We start from the raw sequence: 24,671 nt of genomic DNA on the forward strand, positions 1-24,671 counted from the left end.
ACAAAGAAGGCAAGAAATAATTAATGCGAGAATATTAGGACACTGAATGAAGTTTTCAGTCACTCTGTGTTTTCAGGTTGGAGAGAGGCAGTCACAAAAGCTAAATCTAACCTCATATCTTTAGTCTCCCAATTTAGTCAATGGAATGAAGTAGGATCCTCCAGAGACTATTACTAAGATGTTGATTTAGGTGCCTGTTCTAAATTGCTTTCTCCATCAACTGCAGCAGAAGCTTGCAAGAGATTAGTCTTACTCAGCTAAGGTCAACCTTCTGCACACCTGTTGTGCAAAAGGCAGGATAAAGCCTTCAACTGAGACAGGAAAATATGCAATGGTGTCATCATTTTGATGTCAGCTGCACAGAAATTTCTGTTTCACTGGACACTGATATTAAGGGTGACTATAGTTTTCCTAGCTCTCTACTCCTTTTTCACAATGAATATGCATCTTGGTATGGCTGCTATACTTGTATAAAGCACATGTACTTTCACAGGTAAAATGACCTGGGTCTAGCCCGTGTTGGTGACTGTGCTTTTTGCAGTCTAATGATAACATTGATTTCTCCTTGTAGAGAATTCTGGGGAATCTAAATTCTACCCAAAGTTCCATAAGCAGAAGAACATTATTTTACTGCTTTGGCTTCAGAAGATGCACAAGGATGTAAAGAGCAGTTCTTTGGCAATACAGCAATGGAGGTAACACAAGAAAAGGAAGAAATGCCATCCAGGGAAAAGCTCAAGAAATGGGTTTTTGAAAATCTCACAATGTTCAACAAGGCCAGCTGGAAGGTGTTGCACCTGGGTCAGGGCAATCTGAGGTATGAGTAAAGACTGGGAGAAGAATATATTGAAAGCCTTGTGGTGAAGGTCTTGGAGGCAGTCATGGATGAAAAGCTGAAGATGAGCCAATAATGTGTGCTCACAGCCCAGACAGCCAGCCTCATCTTGGGTGGCACCAGAAGCAGCGTGGGCAGCAGGGCAAAGGAGGGGATTCTGCCCTTCTGCTACGCCCTTGTGAGACCTCATCTGGAGTTCTGTGACCAGCTCTGGGGTCCTCAGCAAAAGGAAAATATGGACCTCTTGAAGTGCGTCCAGAAGATCAGAGGGCTGAAGCACCTCTCCTATCAAGAGAGGATGAGCTCTTGGGGTTGTTAGAACAGGAAAAGAGAAGGGTCCAGGCAGAACCCATTGAGACCTTGCACTACTTGAAGCAGCCTTATAAAAAAGAGGTAGAATGACTCTTTAAATGAGCAGATAGTGACAGGGACAATGGGGAATGGTTTTAAACTAAAAGAGTAGAGGTTTAGATTAGACGTTAGGATTAAATTCTTTACTGTGAGGGTAGTGAAGCACTGGATCAAGTTACTCAGAGAAGTTTTAGACGATCCATCCCTGGAAGTGTTCAAGACCATGATGGATGGGGATCTGAACAACCTGATCTACTGGTTGGCATCCTTGCCCATAGCAGGGAGCTTGCAATTAAATTATTATTAAGGTCTCTTCCAACCCAAGCTATTCCTTGGCTCTGTGAATAAATGTGCTCCTGTTTGCAAGGTTAGCTTACTCCAGGAGGAGATTCTGCTAAAGATGCACCTTTCAACGTTATTTATAGGCAGTATGGAGTTCAATGAAAGACATCTGAAGGAAGGACAAATATTTTTTCTTTTGAAAAATGCTTCTATAAGGCAAATCTGAACAATACTATGATCTAAATGAAGCCCAGACTATTTTTTTCCCATTTTCATTCAGGTCAGCTGTAAAGAAATTTCTGATCTCTGCCACCTCTGATTTCCCTGTCAACATTCAAGATCCAGGATCTTGGGAACTATCAAACTATGTAGTCCAAATGACATATAAATGACCCTGCTTTGGTTTTTCTCAGTTTAGAATTATTTTTCCAATCTGGAAATATCTTAGAACATCTATGCATCTCCATATTACAAGGTTTTGCAAATTTACAGAATACGGTTAGAAATCTTTCTGAAATTGCTTTTTCTCAATGAATTCTGGCTGTTCCTTTGAATGGCTTACTGGTAAGAACAGTCTTAATGCAGAGGGGTGCAAAAGTGATTAGAAGTGATCACTTCTAATCACTTTTGCCCAATAAGGATTTTTCCACTTCAGCCCACAAAAGGGCTCCTAGCATTGCTAGGGAAGGAAGAGAATTGATTTCTACCCTTCTGTAGAATGGGAGCTATGTAAGAGAAAGGAATTGATGGGAATCTGGCTATGGATCTTTCAGCTTGCCAGCATGCATGTTTAGCTGAGGCACAGGTAGGAAGGATCTGCTCCAGAAGACCTACTAGTCAAAACTTTTGCCACCTATCAGCTTGCACCCATGTCTGAGCTTCAGACAACATTTCTAAATATTGCTCATTAATCCAGCAGGACTGATGCCTCAGAGCAAACCATCAGTGGTGAGTATCAATTATTGCAGGAATGTTATGTTAAAAGTGCGCTAAATAGCAAAGTTAAATGGTCAAACCCAAAAAATGGTGCCAAGGCTGTACTGTATGTCCATATGAAACTGAAAATAAATGCCTATGTGAATATTCATTATAAAGCCAACTAGTGGCACGTTCATCTACTCTATCACACAAAGACAATACCTTATCATTCTGTTTTTCCTACAACATTTAGTTTCTATATATAGCATCTTGAAATGGTATGCACTGCTTCTGTACCTTACTGTCAAGCTAATTTGACTGGAACAGAAGCTTCCATAAATAATAATTGTAATTAGGTTACCACGCTATGGCCTATTTATCCTCTTTAGCAAAGCAATCCAATCAGCCAGAACTCAGGAATTTCCTTACTCTTTCCAAACAATCACATTACTGATTTTTTTTAAATGGGCAGGAACTGGAAGAAGAAAATTAAGGAATTGAACAATGAAAACTATCCAGTTTAGAACATTAACTAACTTCAAGAATCTTAATTTACTTCTGATTATTTTACAGTTTACTAATAATTCTTTTTTTTTTTCCCAATACTTTCAGGAAATGATAACAGAAATTATAGATCAAACTTTGAAATTTCTTTTTGCCTTTGGGGCACTTTCTACTAGGCCCAGAGCACATGTATAACTATTCTAAAAAATTCTGTTAGTATCTTCATTCATGCTCAAATAACCTTTTCTGCTACAGTATTCTTGCATTTTGCAGCTGATGATATCAGAAAGTTTAAGTAAGTTTAGGAGAATTTGCATCTTCTCTTCACCTCTAACTCTCAATAATACCAAAGCTCTGAAACAGACAGTAAAGGTGAATTAAATTAAATGAGGAGAGACCTGATCCCCTTTGTGAAAACCAAAATGAATCTAAACTCCCATGTCCTTGTATTTTGTACTGTAAAACTGAAACACATCATCTGAATTTAGACATATAAATCTGCTCTTCCTTCTATAATCATATAATCACTGGGAATACAGAAGCATGTTTAGCATACAGTCTGTCTGTTTCACATAGAGATGCTAGAAGTAGGTGAATCATGCCCTCAAAATATCTATTTCTTTTCACTGATTTATAAAGAAAACCTAAAGGGCCTACTGAAGATGGAGATACCTATCATTCTATCTAACATAACATACGATTTTAGGAGAATAGTATCAATATTTTGAAGGAAATCAAATTAAGATATTCTACAACATCCCTCTCAGCCCAAGAATGTCGTTCTTGAAGATGTTAAAATTCATATCCAAACTTTCAGATAACACAAATGATAACACAAACTTTCAGATAACACCTTTGTGTCTCAGGTCTTTGAAAACTTGCTAAATTTCTTGCTTCACAGATAGAGAAGATCATAGAATCATAGAATGGTTTGGATTGGAAGGGACCTTAAAGATCCGCTAGTTCTCACCCCACTGCCATGAGCAGAGACACCTTCCACTATGGCCCATCCAGCCGGGCCTTAAACACTTTCAGGGATGGGGCATCCACAGCTTCTCAGATCAACCACCAAATCTAATTCTCCTCTTTGAAGCCATTCTCCTTTGTCCTGTCAGTACATGCTGTTGCAGAAAGTTTATCTTTCTTCTAGGCTTCCTTCAGGTATGGGAAGGCCACGCAGTCAGGTTACCACGAAGCTTTTTCTTTCCAGGCAGAACAATCCAAATTCTCTCAGTCTTTCCTCAATCAAGAGGTGTTTCATCCATCCAGTCATCTTGGTGCCCCTCCTCTGGACTCACTCCAGCAATTCCATGTCCTTCCTGCTGGGGACCCCAGAGCTGGATGCAGTATCCAGGTGGGGTCTCACAAGGACGCAGTAGAAGGACAGATTCACCTGCCTCACAATAGAATCACTGCTTTTGAGTCCAATCTAAGTATCTGCATGAATCTTCTCCCTAACTCATGCCATGAAATTATATCCACTAATTCCTGTAATAGTCCAGGCAATTTCTGCTTGACCTGAAACATATGTCTTAGAAAGACTCTAATGCTTTACTTGGGTCAGAGGTTTCAAGTGATGGAAAATACATTCTAGGCATGTTGTCCTGACCTCTGTCACTAAACTTGTACAGTGCATTTCTAGTTTAATTTTGTTGAACTTCCACTTTTAGTCACTGCATTGTACCATCTACTTGCTTGGCAGATTAAAGAGCTGTGCACTGTTAGAAGTTGTCTCTCTGTGCAGATATTTTTAAATGTGGTCAAGTTACCTCTTAACCTCTTTTTCTCAAATTATTTTTACAACATTTAAGAAGGAAAAAAAAAAAAGGAAATATGAAAGAAAGTCACATTTAGCAAGTAGGTTCATCTGGACACGTTCTGTGGAAAATCAATGTTACAGTTCTGTGGACCTGAACAAGGAGCATGTCTATTAATGATTTGCAGGGTATGGTTTCCAGGAAATTCTGTGAACATCAAATGATCATCCTACTGGTTTTGTTGATGCTAGTTGAGTGGGTATCACCTGTCCTCTACTGAGGGCAAGGTTACTGCTGGCTGAATCAAATGTAGAGCAGCAGCTGCAGCTTTTCTAGCCAAAGGAAGGGTGCAATCTGCATTGATTTTTAAAGATAAAGGATAACAGTGGCATTAACACAGTCCACTCTCTCTTTCATTTTAAAAACTAAATTTTACCACCTCTTTTAAGTGATTTAAGGATTCTTTTCTTGCTTGCTTTATAATTAATCTGAGTCAAAAATGTTTCACTTCCTCTTTTTAAAATGGCATCATAGTAAGAAATCAGGCTTTCTCTGCCACTGATTTAAAAATATTGCTTGGATAGCAAGCATCCCAGGAAGACCGTGTAGCACTTTTAACTTGCTGTTGTACACATTCTTCTAATTAATTAAATCAAAGAGGTTAGTCACTACTGAAACTGCAATACACATGTCCACTCAAAACTCGGGTTAATTCTGAGTCATTTTCCATCCTAATGAGCATTTCTCATGGACCTGCTGTCAGCACAGCCCTCTGACTCCAAGGAACTTGCTGCTTTTTTAAAATGGCCTGAACTGATTCAAAACAAATGAGCTTCAGAAGAGTGTTGCAGTAGTTATTTAGTTATTTATCTCATTCACTGCTCATGGTAGAGCTACTACAGGCTCACAGCTCAAACAGAGCACATCCTAGCCCATGTTAGTCAGAGATATGGAATTTAGGGTGCGCGTTGAACTGGTCATTCCTCCTGACACAGTTCTTCCTATAAGTGCCTTGGAGGCATTTGGAAAGAGCTCTGCATTTATTTTAAGTGTGTAAACTGCTAAACCAATAAAAAACAAACAGGGGCAAATTGTGAATATGGCAAAGTTTATGAGCTGGACATAATGATAAAGGATTTTGGAGGGTTTCCCAAATGTAACTTGGCTATATCAGAGAATTTCCACATGGGCAGGATGGGCAGATCTTTTCTGCCCCCATGGACATGGCCAGATGTAAGCAAGTTACAATCCAAAGCCGTTAGTGTGACAGCTTGCCTTACAAATTTCTACCCCTCTTCCCAACACTAACCTGTCCCTTTCTATTTCACAAAAAAAAAAAAAAAAAAAAGTTGTGCATAATTCTTTGCCCAAACCCCCTGTTTGTATATTCATTTTCTCTAAGAAAAGATGTCACTTTCCTCTGTTATAGACCAAGATCTAAAATCATACTGATACCTGCAATGCTGTTCTCACAAATTTAAAAAAGTGGTGTGTCATTTTTATGTTATAGTGAGCAGAATAGCAATGAGCAAGAATTGAAAAATGTTATTGAAGAAATTCCATATGTTTCAAGATCCCCTGAGATTCATAGAGCAGATGTGAGTAGAATTGGGAAGCACTCTGAATTTATCCCCACCAGACTTTTCCCCTAGAACAGGTAGCCAAGACTTTTCAAACATTTCAGTCTCTTGGGGTGCTTTTGTTCTTGATGTCACATAGAAACTCTAGGGAATAGCAAAGGACTTAAGATCACTGGAAATGAAATTTTCTTTCTGAAAATGTATTTATTACTTGGGTTACATGGGGAGTTTTCAAGAAATAAAATGAGCTTCTGAAAATCAGGAACAAATCTTTTCTGAAAGGAAATATTCACAGGATTTCCATTTTCTGGGAATTAAGAGGTAATTTTCCAGTGTATCCTATCTGTCTGAATCTGCTAACTCTCTACCTGAAGCTCTAGGGAGCAGATGTCTGAGGAGCCAAGGGAGCCAAACTGATGAGAAATATTAGGCTGCATTAGCTCCCAGCTGATCATCTAATAGAATCCAGCCCTAATCTTTCCAGTGTGTGCAAAACTGTGAAGACAAAGTCTCTGCCTGCACTATTGTTTTACCACAGAAATGTGTTTTTTTCTCATTTGAAGTAAATTTTTAAGTATATTGCATTCAAATGCACTTCCTGAGGAAGTAGGGATCATTTAAAACTGAGGCTGTTGTGGTCTAACAAGAAACTTGCTAGTGTAGGTTTATACAGCTGCACAAGTTACTGCTGATAGAACTAAGCAGCATTTCAAATGCTCATGGGATAAGCCTGGAGTGAATATGCAGGAGGACAGTCCTTTTCACACACAAAACTTTGCTTTCATCCAGAGGTTCTGGATCTATGGTGCCAAAAGACAAGAAAAGACTGATAGCACCCTGGACATACGATGGATTTGGTGCTTGTCTATGCTAATTCTTTGTTTTATGCAAAGAATGTTTATGTTTCTTCTTTGTTTTATGCACATGAATTAGGCAGTCCCCCAGACAGGGACCTAATAAGGACCTGAACACTGAGGAGGGCCCACCCATATGTGTTTATACCTGTGTCATTGACTGGAGAGGCTAGTTCAATGGAACAAGACAGTTATTTTCCATCTCCCTTTTAGGTGGCTTTCTACGTGAATGAATACATGGATCTGCACACATGTATTTAACTGCATTCCCATACATAGCTTTGTGTATATTCATGTATCTTTGTGCATATGTAAATATTCTTTGTATAATACCTCATGAGAGGTCAAGGTGATCAAATATCTCACTCTTCAGATGTTACAGTCAGACTGTGAAAGCAATCACTTTAAAAAAATATATAGAAAAAAAAAAAGTAGGGGAAACAGATAGAATGAAGCAATTCCTGTTCTTTCTCCTTTGTTTCACAGCTAGCACTCTCAACGTCTGTTACCCAGCTCCTGCAGCTCTCTGTGTGACCGGGGGGAGCAGGAAGGAAATGCAGGAATAATGGATCATTTGAGCAGCCCATCTGGGCTAGGGAATATGGGAAATATGCTGTACCACAAGAATTTGTTGCTCATGATGCTAGAGTGAGCTGGACCCATACTCTCACAGGATGCCTGCTTGTATTAGCAAGGCTGTTGCAGAGCAGTTCATAGATTATGGTTAGAAACTGCAAACTACCTCATTCCCTACTTGCAAGTTAAAAGGAAGGTTCATCCTTGCTCTTAATCTGCCCACTGCTTCCATGCAAATCCTTTTCACTTGGGCTTTGTGAATGAGAGCAGTGTTGGGCACTATAAACCCAACTCTGATATCTTTCTGCACAAATCAGGTGAGATCTGGCAACCTCAAAAATATTAAGTCTATTATGAAGCTTATGTATCAGTTTTTCATAAGCCACTGAACTGGATAAAGCAACTGACTGTTCTGTGGAAGGTTGAGTTTTACCCTCCAAGTGATTTTTTTTTTTTTTCATCAAGATATCAAGCAATTTTCCAATCTGCTGTTTGGACTTTGAGCAGTTTTTCTAATATATCACCTAGCACACACCAGATGAGAGATTTCTCTATTTGCTGCCCTTGAGATGCTCTCTACTTTTATAATTTTCTTTTGTCCATAAAATCCAGGCTATCAGTACTATAAATGCTGAAAAATGTCATTTTTCACCTCTGCTACCTGTTAAAATGCTGAGTGCACCATTCACCAAGGTGCTTCATTTATGTAACTATGCTAATTTTCTTCTGTCATTCTGCTCTTCATGTTGAAATGCAAAAAGTTAAATTCATTAAGGCTTGCAAGGGGTTTTAATGTTGCTGGCTGGCACAAATTATAGAAATGCAGTAAATTTATCTCCAATAAAATTTGCAAAGGTGGAGTTTGAATGAAAAATGTTCTTTGGAAAAAATATTCTTTGTATTTTAACACATGTTATATAATTCCTGCTCACAAAGAATAATGAGAAAACTACTGGCACTATCTTACTCCAATTAGATTTTCCCTTTGCCTCAGCCTCCCTGGGGCCAATACAGCTCTATCTGTTCTAAAGATAAACTGTGTCATTCAGTCCTCAGTGTTTTCAGGTGGACCTCAAGCCAGTATTCCCTTTGAATCCTTATGTGATGAATAAGCAGGGATTTTGTGTTGATAAAAGCTTGAACTGGTGGATTGCAGCTCCATCTATAGTCCCCAACCCAGGGTGGCTGTGGCTCCCAGGAGCTGGCAAAGGCATCTGTCAGGGAAGGACCACTACACTTTTGCCCAGGTTTTAGGTACTGAAAAGGCAGGTATGGAGGGCTGAGGTGTTTGCTGCCCTGCCCTCCTGGAGCTGCAGTGTACTTGAAAGGTGTTCGCACTGAACTTCTCCAGAGGACTGCAACTCAGTTATGGCAAGATGAAATCACTCATTACTTTATATTGCTGTTCCAAGCTGTACACAAACCTGCTCAGGAGCAGCTCCACAGATTTATTATCCTTATACTGTTCTCCTAAGCATCCATTGCTCACCACTATCTGAGACAAGACACAGCTAGAAAATTTTCTTAACCCAGTATGAAAGATCTGAATAATCTGATCTCATGAAAAGTTGATCTGAAATCTTTCAATAGTTTTCCATGAAAATTGAACATTAGAATCTGATGCCAATTTTGTCTATTTAAAGTTGTCTAACTTTTAGATGCCCTAACAACCATACTATTGTGTTGGCATTATATGCTGGAAACTTTATTTAATATGTTCTGCCAAGCATAAAGGCTAAAATCAGACAACTGAAGCCTAATTGAAATAATGCAATTGTGTTCTAAAACTAAAAAAAAAAAAAAAAAAATCTATAAAAAGAGAATGTATTAAATTCCTCTGATTATTTTCTTCCAGACAGGAGAAGAGAAGAGCAATTTCAAAGCCAATGTGGTTTGCTCAGGCTCATATGGCTGTTATGCTTTAGTCTGCTGCTACTAGAATTCCGGGAGCCTGTCAGGCTTTTCCTGAGCATTCCCCATTGGTGAAATTGAAGTCAAATCACTGATTTCAAAGAAACAAACTAAGACTAATGTTATTTATTTTCATACAATTATTATCGGATTCTAAATAAGTTGTAAAATGCAGTACAGTATAGCCCATATCTCTTTGAGTTGTAGAGGTGTAACCACAGAGGTTTTAAGTATCTGTACAGACTGTAAAATCCTTGCCCCAGTCTAGTAAAGGGCACTACCCTATCAATTTAATATCACCTACACAGAAGAACTCTCCAAGAGAGATTTTCTACTAAAGCTAAAGCTGCAAACTCTTCCAAAAGCAAATGTATGAGGGGCTCCTAGTTTCAGTGACTTGCTGCAGGCATAGTTATTTGTTGAGGGAAAGGGTAAAGTCAAGGAGGTAAAGCTTCCTGGTTCACAGAAGGATTCCTTCTAAAGGGAAAGCTCATAGAAATGGGAGCAGTAAACTTCTGCCTCTTCAGTGACCACATTATCAACCCTTAAAATTATAAAAATTTTAATGACCAGAATAAGATGTGTTCAGAGCTTATACATGAACTGAGGATTTGACATTTTGCTACCATAATATCAGGATTTCCAATATGAATAAATCTGAAACCCCCCCCCGCCTTGGTCTATCCTGTATTAGACTGCCTGCTATGCCTGAATCCTGCAAGTATCACAGGCACAGGGCATATGAACTATCTCAGGAGTGTTGGATTTGCCATGCACCCATGGAACACCCACATGTATGTTTTGTGCAAAGTGGCCATTTTTCCTGATGCTTTATTCTTCAGGCCATGGTATAGACCCAAACCTTTAATCTACTGACCTCAGCATTCCTTACATTTACAAGCAAAAGGAATCACAGGATCATCTACACTGGACAGAAGTTGACCATTAAACATTTTCTTAAGTGCTACATCGACACACCTCTTAAATACATCCAGGGATGTTGACTCAGCTGCTTCCCTGTGCAGCCTGTTTCAGTGTTTGGAAACCCATTCAGTGAAGAAATGAGAAAAATAGCAAGATCATTTATCTCTGTTGTACTGCCAATTTCCAAATAGTGGCATGGCTCTATTTGAACCCCAACAGGATCACATAGATAGGTCAGGGAGTGCTTCCAGCATCCATTGCAGGGGAAGGGAAGGGATCCCATTTACCTCCACTGCAGGATGAGGATAGATGATGCTTGAATCTGAGGTTAACTAAAACTATAAAACTGGTCAGAGGATGAATCTCAGAGAGAGATACGAAGCAAGGTAGATTAGTCATAGGAGATCAGGAAATTTTGTTTAAGGGTACGTTATTGAAGTAGTAAATAAAAGCTGTTATCTGATGGGCCTGGTGGTGTATGTGAAACCAATCAGTTTCCGCACACTGAACACTCTCATAAATATTTATGGTCAATAAGCCATGGCTTTGGTGAACAAGAGGGTGCAGCTTTCATCACATGAGATCGTCTTTGCTGGAAAACATCTATGGTATAGGGAGATTTTGTTTCTGATATCATACCAAACCTTCAGACAAAGGCCACTGGCAGTATTTCTGGCCAAATCTTTTTTGATTGTAACTTCTTCCTCCCATCTTAGAAATTTTGACAAAAAATGCACCCTTGTATTAGAGGGGAAGTTGTTTTTATTTATTGAAACATGTAAAAAAATTCTAAGAGAATAAAGGTATAGGCTACTGGGAGGAACCTAATTTATGTTTTAACTGTAAGTCAAGTTACTGTGACACCCTGCTACTATTTTTTACAGCCAGGACTTCACTTTTTCCTGAAAAAAAACACTCTTTGCCAAAATAAAACTCTGCACTCTCTGCATTGCTCAGTTGCATTGCAAACCAGGAAAGAGGCAGATATATGAGGCTAATGCCTTCTCCACTAGTTACCCACTCTGAAAATTGGTTTGATCACTTGAAACTCCCTGAAGCACACACAGAAAAGCCTGTGCACTCTGTGTGAGTGAGATGGGCATATATTGAAAGATGGAGGATTAAATGTTCCTAATGTAGCAATGGAATTTGGCCACGGGTTCTGACATCTCCTGGACTCTCTTCCCCCATCACCTTTGAACTCGAGCTCAGCAACAAAATTCTTTGCAGATCATTTAGGATCTTTAAGCCACTCTCACTTTGTCTCTACTCCCTGGACGGGTATTCCAGTATTTTGTTCTGTTCTCATTTCTGAAGGGATGTAGAACAGAATTGGACCCCTCATTCATACACATATCCATAAATTCCAAGGGCTGTAGCAAAACAAGTCTGAAGATGTCATGACAAACAAGGGCAGATACACCAGGCAGAGGGTCACTAAGGTGATATTGAGCCAGTATTTCTCTCTGCACTGTCAGTTCCCTCAGACAACATGAAATTACTTCTTCCAGAATAGATTGGATCAGCTGTCCTCTCTCTTTGGGCTCTTCTAAACATTTCTACTTGCATTCCCTCTGGACACACAAGTCAAAATAGATCATCACAAATTTGCAAGCTAGATGCTTGGAAGATTGTCACACATCTGTGCTAAATAGCCTAAGAACAGAACTGACAATATACCTGTTAGAAATCATTATCTGTGAGCCAAGGAAGAGATTTCTGTATCGTTCTGAGTAAAGGCTTAGGGCAGTGTATAAGACTACAGGGAAAGTAACAATTTTGGAGAATTGTGCTCCTAATCTGGTTCTGGGGAATTACAGTTTGACATTGCTTTGTCTTTTTATCCTCACAAAGGCCCTTTTTTTCCCTTGTCACAGTGAGGTCTTTCTACTATTCACATTAGAGACTTTACATGAGCCTTCATAATTGTTTCGTATAAAATACATTGATTTCTATCATCTTGTTTAATGATGTGGTACATTGTTTATAAGATAATGCAATGAACCCACTTTGAACTCATTCTATTATCCTATAAGTAATGCAATAAACTGCTTAACAGGGCAATTAAATCAAGTGATTTCAGGTTAATGTTATTAGACAGTGTTCAAGAACATGCAACTTTTGTTTTGAGGACTGGCTTCCCTCTTAAATATTGGAAAATGTACTTTGCTAATGTTTTTGTTTGCATTCCCTCAGGTACTAATCATATTATTCATTGCTCAAGACCAGAAATAATATAGCAGCTTTCCAAACACAGGAGAGTGTTAGTGCAGCCTCTAGTATCTTGCAGCTAAGCAATGGATCTAATAACCTTGGAGAACTCCTCAGGGTATTATGCAGCAGTGTTCAAAGCTCAGGAGAAAAAGACATTTCATTATACAGACAGGAGAAAATCAAATACATGAACAAAGCATAAAGGTTAAATATATTATGTGCTGAAAAAAAAATTAGGCTGCCCAACCACATATCATATGTGATTTTAATTTTTGAAATGGATCCTAAGGATTCTTTTTTAGACAGCACCACTTTTTTTCCATATACCTTTTTTGGCCCACCCAAAATTCTAATTCAATCTGTGCCACACAGAATTACATTAAGAACTGTTCCAGTGAAATTAAATCTCTATTGTGCTTCTTGAGTCTGCTCTAATGATTACTGCTCCACTGAGTATGTAATTTAAATTCTCTTGTTAATAGATGAGGTGCTGAACACCAACAGCTAGCTCTTCCAAACTTCACAGTTGAAGAGCTATCTTGCTTACAGCTGTAGAAATCTACTTTCATGAAACAATACTGACATCTAACAGCAGGAATTATCCTAATTAAATATTATTCTATAATTTCAAAAGGGGTCTCTTAGTTGATATTTTTCTTTCTTAAGGTTTTCAGAAAGAGTTGAGTATTCCAAAATTAAGAGGAACTGTGGACTTCCTACTTAGATTCAGATTTTCAAAATATGACTAAACAAAGACCCTGATAAGCAAATAGGTGAAAAACCCCAAAGTCAACAAAGCAAAATAATGGTTAAATCCATTATGTTCTTTAAAAAAAAATCTTTCAAACTTAAATAAATAAATAAATAAATAGGGATAATACAATAAATATTGGAATTGTCTGCCCTTTTTTAGGCTGAACAGTCTCAGCTTTCTCAGCCTTTTCTCATAGGCAGGTTGCTCTAGTCCCTCAGTCATCTTAATGGCTCTGCACTGCAATGTCTCTAGTATGTCCTAGTCTCTTTCCTACTGGGAAACACCACAGACATGGTGGCTTCAGCTGTGCTGAATAGAGAGGGAGGATCACCTCCTTCAATCAACTGACAACACTTCATGTAAAGAAGCCCTGGTTTCTATTTACCTTCATTGTGGAAAAGATTCACTGCTGGCTCATGTTGGACTTGGTGTCCACCAGGACAAACAGCTTTCCAGATGGACGACCTCTAGCACACATTGGTGACTGGGATTGTTCCTCCCCAGGTGCAAGACATTTCACTTCTCCTTGTTGGACTTCATGAGGTTCCTGAAAGCCAATTCCTACGGCCCCTTGTGGTCCCTGTGGATGGCCACTCCTCCTAGTTTTTTGTCATCAGCAAACTTGTAGAACCAGCACCCAGATCATTAATGAAGATTTTATAAGGGAATGGATTCACTGTGGACTCCTGGTGTACTCTGCTAGCTCCTGGTCTCCGACTAGGCTTTGTGTTACTCGTCACTGCTCTCTGGGTGGTTTCCAGGCAGTTTTCAGTCCACCTCAGTGTCTGCTTGACCGGCCCATTCATGAACACCTTGTCTATGAGGATCTTATGGCAGGCAGTCTCAGAGGCCTTACTGAAGTCCCGGTAGACAAAGTCCACTGCCCTTCCTTCATTTATCAGGCCAGACATTTTACCATACAAGTTTATCAAGTTGGTCAATCATGACTTCCCCTTGATGAATGAATGCTGATTATTCCTGATGCTTTTCTTGTTCCTCTTGCACATGGAAATGGTTTTCCAGCCTTCATCTACCAAAGGGTAGAGGTGATGCTGACTATCCTATAGTTCTCTGGGCCCTTCTTCTTACCTTTTTTAAAGATAAGAGTGATATTTACTTTTCTCTAGACTTCAAGCATTTCTCTCAGTCACCATTATTGATCAAAGGTTGTTGAGAGTGACTTTGCAGTGACATCTAACAGCTCTCTCAACACTCATGGATATGTCCTATCAGGGTCTATGAATTTATGTATGTCCGAGTTGCTTAAGCATTCTGTAACCTTATTCTTTTCCACACAGCAATTTCCTCACTCCATCCTTTATGTCTGGCCTTAAGGACCTAAAACTCCTGGAGTGTGCCACTGCTTGTGAAACCCAAGCTAAAGAAGGCATTCAGCCATGTCCTGTCTAACATGCCTAACAGGCCTTTTCTTGAGCAATGGGCCCACAGTTTTCTTATTTTTTCCTTTTGCCAGCTATGCATTTGTAGAAAGTCTTCTTGTCTTTGACATCCTTGGCTACACACAAATGGGCTTTAGCTTGCCTAATTTTGTCTCTGAATGACCAGATAATGTTTCTGTATCCTTCCAGGCTACCTGTCCTGTTGCTTCCACCCTGTGTATGCCTCCACCCTCTATATGCATTCACAACTTCATGTCAAGTTCTTTTAGAATTGCATCCCATAATCTTTTACAAAGGTGACCTGATTTTTCAACAGTGCTGAGCACTCAACACCTTCTACTGATATATTTGGGAAATTGGGTGATACATCACTTATGAGGAAAAATTCTTAAGTCCTAAACCACTGATTACCCCTGCTGAGGAAATTAGGAATTCACACTTTTTCTGTGATTTTTTCTGACGTAATCTTAAACTGAATTTTACTAGGTCCAAACGACAGCTTTTCCCATCTATATCAGCTAAAAATTCACTGCTTTTGAGTCCAACTGTTGCCACTTGAACTATTTGTCTCACGTGCATATTTTGTGATCTCTATTTCTATTGCAGTGTGTAAATTGTTTGCAAAAAATTATTCACATCCAAGCATCTGATCACTACTTCATAAATCTTTGCTACATGGTTCTCATAAATTCATTTCAACCTGCTGCATAGTTCTTTTATGAACAACAATAATTCTTCACATTTATACACATTTTTAACAAGCACTGAACAGACATTAATTAAGCAGAACAGAATTTTCAGAACTGTCTAAGAAGTTAAATCCTGGGCTCCCCTCAAAATCAGCCAAAGTAAATATTTACACTCCTTGTGGGAGTGTAGAAATCTCATTTGCAACCAGTGATGGTAACTAGCACACATCCTTTTAGAAACAAACTGCAGCTAAGGAAATGTCCGAGGACTGCAGATTCACTAAGGGGCACTGTTAGTTGGAAGGCTTCTATCTAGCTGCAATCATGACAGCCAGATTATATATTCTGCTTGAACACTCATGTCCATCAGGAGATGCAGAAAGTTATTTAACAAGGCTTAGATGAACCTCACTTGGATGCTGTGATCTGCTTCTCACCTCAAAAAGAGATAAAGGGGAGGCACTCCTTGGTGGACATGTGAGTTTTCTAGACCTTAATTGAGAAAATAGGTCTCCTGCAAACAGTGCCTGAAATCAAAAGAAAATTGCGGTTAGATGAAGAGGTTTGAAATTCCACACAAAACAGAGCATGTCAGGTTCACCTAACAGCACAAAGTATTTTTTATTTGTTTTTGTTTAGCACTGTTGCTGAACATTCTGAATTTTTTTGACTCAGCTGTACACACATAGTATTTACACACTTCAATTTTTCATTCCACCAAACCTGAAAAATGTTATTTCCCTCTGCTTTATTTGACATAAAACTAAGCTACACCAGAAGGGTTGACATTATTATTAAAGATTGCTTTTAAATTACTGGTTCTTTTAAATATAGACACTACATTCTATTGAATCCAATCTGTTACTTTTCCTTCATCTTTTTTCTTTTTTGAGATATCTATCTCTAGCATAATTAGCTAGCTAGTTTCTAAAATGTAATTTATATCAGTTAAATGGGTCTGAATTACATTGTACTTCGAGGAGAAGAGTGAAATGGGTAATGCAAATTTGAATTCACATAAGTTTTTAAAAAGTGAGCACTAATCCTTCAGGGACTCAGGATTTGACAAAAGAATTATGTGAATGATGTATGCTCAGAGAGAGCATTGCTGATAAGGAGCTAAATCCTGATAGTTCTTATGTGTATGAAGTGAGTGAGACTGATTTTTATTTATTCTCTCACTCCACTTCACACAAGGATGGCTGGAGAACTGGAGAGGGTGACTCTAGACCACTTTTTTTGCTCCTTACCTTTCAAGCCTACATATTGAGAGATTCACATGGAAGCAGCATCTATCCAGCCAACATTTCCATAAACATTTTCTGATTCTTCAATGTCTCTTACCGAGATTCTGATCTTTGGGACACAACGGTGTATTCCATGCACCAAGGTAATACAGGGCCCCCACATGGTCATGGTCCCAATCAGACCCCCATGCTGGAATCCCATCTTCTGGACATCTCTCTTCAGCTGCGTATGACAGATATTCTTCATCCAGAGCCTGACATTCAGGGTTTGTCACTCTGTTTTAAGGCTCCTATCAGTTATAGAAATGAACTTCTTGCTGTTAAAGATGAGGCTCAACCCCACTAAAGTCATTATAAACATGGTAATGAGCAGAAATTATATTAGATCACTATTTTCAGGAACTGCTACAGCAAATTAACAAGGCTCTAAAAAAATTCCTGTTGGGATGCTGGACAAAATTTTCATCCCTCTGTGTTTAATATGGACTGGAAGAGAAGACATTCAGAAAGAACATTCAGAAAGAACTGAACTGCAAGATGAAGACAGCTTACCTTGGTCAGTACAGAAAAATAGAAGCTTAGAGCATTTTGATTGCTTTTCTCCCATAAATAAGTCATGAAAGAAAAACAGGATTTTTATGCTAAATGAAATTGTCCACATGACTGGAACCAATTTTTGCCAAAATTGTGAATATGTTTATTATGAATAATTTATGAGAAACTTTTCAGAAGAAGACATGAAAGCAAAAGCTCACTCTCCACCAGTTTGCAGAAAAGGAATATGTGACACAGCAGCAGCCTGTTATCAGGAAATGAGAAAAGTTGATCCAAAAGATATGCTCTTTTCTGTCACTTAATTTAAGAGAATTTTAACACACCTTTCTTTGCTTTTATTTTTTTTTAGGAAGGTAACTGAATGTATCATCTGGAGTTGTTTCCTCCTAGTTATACAAAGCATGCTATATTTTTGTGCTTTGCAAGTCAAAAGCCATCACATAAAATAGGAACATCTCACAATTTGTCAGTGCTGGGATTTGCATATATTATTACCATACTTCCTAATTATTTCTGGTTCTATTTGCATAATGAAAAAGGAAGTAGTTTCTTCACAATAACAGTAAATATAAAACTGTGCCTGTCACTCCTCCATAGGGAAGGAACTTTGATTGTTTTGATCTAAAGCCTTAAAGTTGAAAATTCAGAGAAAGCTAAATAAAAAAAAAATAGGATAAAAAACCCAAATAAAATCCTCTTTAGGGACATCCAGGATTTACATTGAATTAAATTTATAATTACCAATACTTTTACCTCTAATTTACTGACAGATAAATGATTCCTGTATTTTCTCAGGTGATGTGTCTAAATGACTAAATAAACATCTTGGTGATCTTTCAAGAAAGTAGATGCTTCAATTCTATTTGCTTTTGTTTTACAATTAATGGGGCATGTCTGAGCGGAAAATGTTGTGAAAATTTGTGCATTGGGTGACACTTTATCCTAGCTTCACTTAGAAGAAACATTTTATTGATTGCATATCTGTCATTTTTCAGAGGCCATCAGCCATAACATCAGACACACTTGCTTTATTGACAGAAAGTTCATTGGTTGGTCCTTGGTAGAGATCAGAATAAAAAATTATCAATAATATGAAACCTCCAGATATATTTGATCCTTTTTCATACTTAGCAGCTAAAAATATAGAACGGATAGATTCTTGCTTGCAGTACTGTGGTAGGAGCCACAGACTGTGAACTCAGTTCCCATCCCAGGCAGAGGATTTTTACATGATACAGAGAAATCACTCCAGGAATATTAAGGAGCCACAGCACATTTTTGTGCTATGTGTAGATGAGCCAGCTCTGAACAATATGTCTGGACCAACTCCATGCAAAGGCAGTAGGCTGAGTGGGAAAAGAACAGCCAAGACAGTCCACTTCAATCAATTAATCTGAACTCTCAGGGAAGCAGCTCAAGTGGACTGCTTTACTACCATCACTGTGCACCTTCCAAATTAAGGAAAAAGCATGATAAAACGCAGAGAGGAGGTTCCTTATGGTTTTATCACTTGCCATCTGCAGCCTCCCTCACAGGACAGTTTTGCAGGTGTTCACAAGTTGTGCAAAGATTGAGTAATATGATATAAAAAGTTAATTTCAATAGATAGAAATGCTGAACCACAGGACTCCAAAACACACAAAAGTCTCTAAACACAATTTACTGTCCGTTATCACCTGCCTTTCATTATCACCAGTACAACAAATTGTTTCCCCTTCAAAAAAAAAAGGCTAACAAGGTAGATGACTTTGGGAGACTTTATCAGCAGGAACATGAAGGTACCAACTAGGGAACAGAAAACTTTCTGAAACATCTGAAAAAGGTAGTAATAGGAAGAGGAATGACCAAAATTGTGCAATCTATATTAAGCAAATGTGAAATCTGCCATTGAAACAATCCTGATACAAGCAGAAGGGTAGTGCCAGGGGTAACAAAGGCAGGAGATCTTCCTGAAGATTACTAGTAAATAGATTTTGCTGAGTTGCCACATAAAGAAGTACGCAGGTATGTATTGGTGTTGGCTGATACCTTCCGAGGATGGCCTGAAGCTTACCCCTGTCACACTAACACAGAAAATGAGGTGGTGAGAGTTTTCCTCAATCACGATTCAGTTATGAGCTGCTTCTCTGTGAAAATCAAATTTTCTGTCAGTCAGAGGCTCAAGGATTGCCATTACACCTGTGTGATATTCTGGATTATGGACAGGTGTAGAAATTTTATTAGATTTCTCCTCTTGGTTGTGTAGAGGAAAGTATATTTAAAAGGGGCTGTAGTCAGAATGTACCATATTGTGATTTCTTTAGGTTTTCTAGCTGAGCAAATGAGAAACAAAAATATAAATAGAGAAAGAGAGCACAAGAAAAGAAAGCATAGCAGAAGACGAATATTTATAGTTAAAAAGGAAATGTGAGGAGAGAGAGAGGGGAGACAACAGAAGTCCTGAGCAATCTAGTCTCAAAACTAGAAGTGACAGAGAAATGTCTACCAATTAAAAAATAATTTTAATTTCCATACACGTGCTTTTTCTGTAACAAACTCTTCTTGTTTAGTGCAAGGCCTGCTTATAAACAGAAATAACAATTAATAATAATAAGAAGAAACGTATAAGTAGTAGTGATAATATTATTACCTGTTGAGTATTATTCTACTTATGTATACAAAAGAGAAAATTCAAAGGAAAAATATCTGAAATTGTCAATATGCAGAAAAATGTGAGAGAACATAAATATATTCTTATTCATTGCTATACCAATAGGACCTGTACACTTGTTATGTATTGTTAAACACCATTTTATAATCCCAAAGATGCATAAAAACTTTTTAGATTTTTAAAAGAAATTCCTTTGAGATAAGCTGAGGACAATCAAAACAAAATTTTAAAAATAAAATATCTATTTTTAATTCATTGTTACTATGGGGGAACATATTTGTTTTAAATTTCTCTCTTGCATGTACAAATCAACAGAAGAATCATAGAGTAAAGTATTACCCTAGTATAAATTGCTATGCACAATAATCACAGTTTGTATCTATAGTAAAAATGTGTCAACCCTGGATGCAGGGAAGGAATGATGATGTCTGGCTCCAGATCAGAAGGCTGAAGGATAATTTTATTAAAGCTATACTATAATACATTAATAAACTATTTAAGAGATACTATACTATTCTACATAATTACTTCTTACTTACCTAACTAACTAAACTCGTGAGTCTCTGCTGAGAGTCCGAGAGCTGGATCCCATTGGTCACTGAACCCAAACAACCTTCACCAGAATGCAATCAAGCAATCACCTCAGGTAAACAATCTCCATACAACATTCAACATGGGGAAAACAAAGGAGCAGAGATAAAGATTGTTTTCTCTTCTTCGCTCTGTGCTTCTCTGAGAAATCCTGAGAGAAAGAATTATGTCTCTCTGTCCAGAGAATGTGAATGTCACATGTATCAGCCAAGTAATCACCCCATGGTTTAGTTTTATTTAGCAAAGAAAATATTGAATTTTTATTTAAAGTGTTACTACTGTCTTTGGATTTTTTTTTTGTTCAAACAAGCCAGCTTGGAGCATCATAATATGCTTTCTTATGAAATTTTTAATGCTTCCTTTCACTTTCAGTGTGATCAGGAACAAATATGGAGAAAAGTGGAGGAGTTTTTATTAGATAGACAATTTGAATTGCAACTAAGTTTGCAGAGGAGAGAAAGAAAAACATAACTTGGGAGAATTGCCTACCTGACAATCCAACGATTAAGTACAGATGTATTTTACTTTTCTTCTGTAAAATTAGTGTATTTTACATAAAATCCAGGCAGACAATATGTTCAAATGCTTTGTCCAGTCACACATATACTACTAATAAAAAGTAATACAGAGAAAAATACTAGATTCCACCTAGAACAGAACTTCACTATGAAGTGTTTGGTATAATATTGTATATATTGTATCTTACATATACAGTGCATATGGATAAATTGTACATGCATATATTTGTACATGTACATATATCACCCACCACTCTCCAATAATTGTCCTCCTTGCATTTAAATAGTTCAATAGTGGAGCAATATCATTTAACCCATTTTCCAGATAGCAAAACAGAAGACAGCCTGGGAAAAGCAGTTTATCAAATTTGATGAATTGTTAGGATTTAAGTCCCCAGTCTCCTGATGTTTTATAGTGTTCCCCAAACAGGGTCACACCCTGGTCTGAGGACTGTCCAAACAAGCCCAAAAAGGATTATTGTAACACCTTTGTCTCAGGTAGATAGGACTATGCTTCTTGCAACAGGTATAGGAGTCAGTCCTGAGAGAGGTTTTTCTTCTGTTTTTCCAAGTGCAGAGCACAGCTCTGTTCTGCTTCAAAACACGGGAGTCAGAGGTGACCAGAGCACCCCCTTTTAATGTAGCAGCCAACAGTCAGAGAACTTCTTCTGAAGACAGAAAATTTAGGCCTGAGATTCTTGAAGTCATCACCCAGGAAAGCACCAGGAATCTTGATCTACTAGCCAGGTTGCTGCTCCAAAGATTTTTTTGGTGATTCAGTCAGTAACACTTAATGTACAGGGACAAACTCGAGCCAAAAGCCTGATGTCTATCCCATGAGTGCCTTATGCAAGGGTTAGGGAGTCATTTACCCGCCTGAGATCCTTTGGTGTGACTCAGGGTACACAGAGCGACATCAGAAGTGGAGCTCTCCAGAATTCAGTTGCCAGTGTCAGTAAGTAGTTGAAAGGACTTTCCAAAATTGAAATTTGGAGCATAAACAGATGAAAATTTCTTGAAAGCCCTATTTCTGGAACTTAAATTGTGATTTGAATCTGACCTTTTCTTTAACAGGTGTGACATCATTCATCTCTGTACTTTGTTCTGTCAGGAGGAGTTAATTGCAATCCATATGCTAAAGTTCACTTCTACTGAATCAAAATCTAATTATAACCCTGAAATTCTCTTTGTCCCACTTTCAGAGAATAGAGGTCTTATAGACCCAATGAAAGGGGAACATATATTCAGCAAATCCTTTTTCCCTTGATGGTTAGGAATGGAAGGTAGCTCTGCTGTATGTATTGATTTGAGGATTTCCTGAAATTTCTCTAACACTGAGTTTCACCTACTGTGAACATTATAATAAAATGGGGTCTTTTGGAATGACAGACTTGTTATCCATTAATTTTCATTCTAGACTTGTGTGAATAAAACCTTTTAGCTGCTGCTTCTGCTCCAAGTGTCTCAAATGATAGTAAAATAGCTACCAGACATATCTTCACCATACGGTCTGATGTAGCCTCGTGGTAGCACCTAGTAATACCCTGCATTTCTCCAGCACCTTTTCTTCAATAACTTCAAAGTACCAGCTGGCTCTGACCAGGCCTGTGAGATCAGGGAGGGATTTACATAGAAGATCCTTCTCAAAGTGTAAGCACATGCTGGGACACAGTGCTGAACATGAAAGAACAGTGCAACATCACACAACTGTTTGCAACATGGTTTAAAAAGAGTAGGTTATCCTTCCGAATCCCACACAAATCTACTGGGAGAATGTGTGCAACTCAGGCTTTGAGCCTTCCCATGAAAGGCAAGGGATTTGTACTCCCCAAAGTAAATTAGTATAATGCTCTTGAATTACAGTTATTTCAGTGAAACAGCAGCAGCAGACCAGCTGTCTACCTCAGATCTAAACGAAGGCTGAAATTTTTTCACAATTAAATGATACAGGTGCAGCTGGGGGAAGAGTATGACCTGTAATTGCTGTTATTGATTCATGAGCCAGGGAGATCATATTTTGGCTTTTAGTTTCCACAGTGGCAGTGGTTAGAAAAATGATCATTTGGCTTGTCTTTTGACCATATCTGACATAACGTCAATAAGACAAAGTAAGCAGGGCACCCTGCAGTGCTGTTCTTTTCTCTGCAGACTCACTTTTCAGCACACGCATTTTAGAAATGCCTTGTTGTTTTGTTCATACAGATCAGCTGTAGCATCTCAAACTACAAACAGTGATTTGTATTTTCCAAGTAAATGCAGAAAATTAGAGTAATAATAATGTAAATCTGTATAGACTTGTTTTGGTTTAATTGAATTACATTCAAAAGCTTCTCTTAAAATCCAAAAAGTTGTAGTACTGATGTCTGAATAACTGCCCAACCTCTTGGGACATCAGACCAAAGGAGCTGGTTTCAAAAGCTAACACTTGACCTGAATAACTGGAAAAATGGAACTGGAAAACTCCTCCAGAAGACAGGGAGGAAAACTCAAACACAGAAATTAACATATACCATATAACATATACAAACACATACCTTTACCTTTGTGTGATGTCACAAGATAGAATATGTTCCACCTGCAGACGCACTCCATTGTGTGATTTCACCCAAGATTTGTGATTTCTCAAGCTTTCCAGTCTGCACAGATTTGTGAAAGACATAAGGTTATTCCAGAAAGTATATGACCATGATTTCCCCAAGAGAAGACAGACCAACAAGCATATTGTCCTGTGATATCTTATTCATGAAATGTAATGCTTTGAATTCTATCCACCTTTTTCTCCACATTCATTGGAGAAAACACCACAACCTTTTCCCTATTGAACTCAAGAGTAGAGCAACACTGACCTTGGAGGACCTGCACTGGGTCACATAATCAAAATTTTGGCTCAATGTCTGTGGAAAATTTTATTACTCAAAGAGAAGGAAAAATTTCTTTCCACCTGTGAACACACTACACATGAAGTAATGATCTTCATTTCATAGCATGGCCTATATTATTGTCAGCAGCTTTACCCATCACAGAACAATCAAAAGTACCACAAAATAAAATCAAAAGTAGTCATCTTCAAATGTAAAAAAAAAAAAAAAGAAAAAGAATGTGGGATCACTTCATTTTTTTAAATCAGCAGAGAAGGAAAAATAGTAGTAGAAACAAACTCAACCTCCTGACAGCAAAGAATTAATTTTTTATTTCAGTGTAGAAACACCAAAATATTTTGATCTGTAATAACAGAAAAAATAGACAAAATTTTTCATATGGATATTTTATTCTTATGGGATTTTCTGAAGAAAATTACTGTGAATAACTTAACAAGTATGCTGAAATAGAATAAAATCTGTAAAGCCAAAAAAAGTCAGCTGCACTAAAAAACATTGAGGAATAATATACTTCTGTAGTCCTTAATGCAAATGATGTTACTCAACACTAGGAAAAAACATACCTGAAATTACAAAATCATCATGGGGCAAAATAAGTGGCAATACAGACAGCATAAATAGAGGTGTCCCAAAGGTTGGACTCACTTAGCTGCATAAGGAGAAATTAGGGAGTTTATTGTGA

Source organism: Anomalospiza imberbis, chromosome 2 (assembly GCF_031753505.1).
Source record: "Anomalospiza imberbis isolate Cuckoo-Finch-1a 21T00152 chromosome 2, ASM3175350v1, whole genome shotgun sequence".
Lineage (NCBI taxonomy): Eukaryota > Metazoa > Chordata > Aves > Passeriformes > Viduidae > Anomalospiza > Anomalospiza imberbis.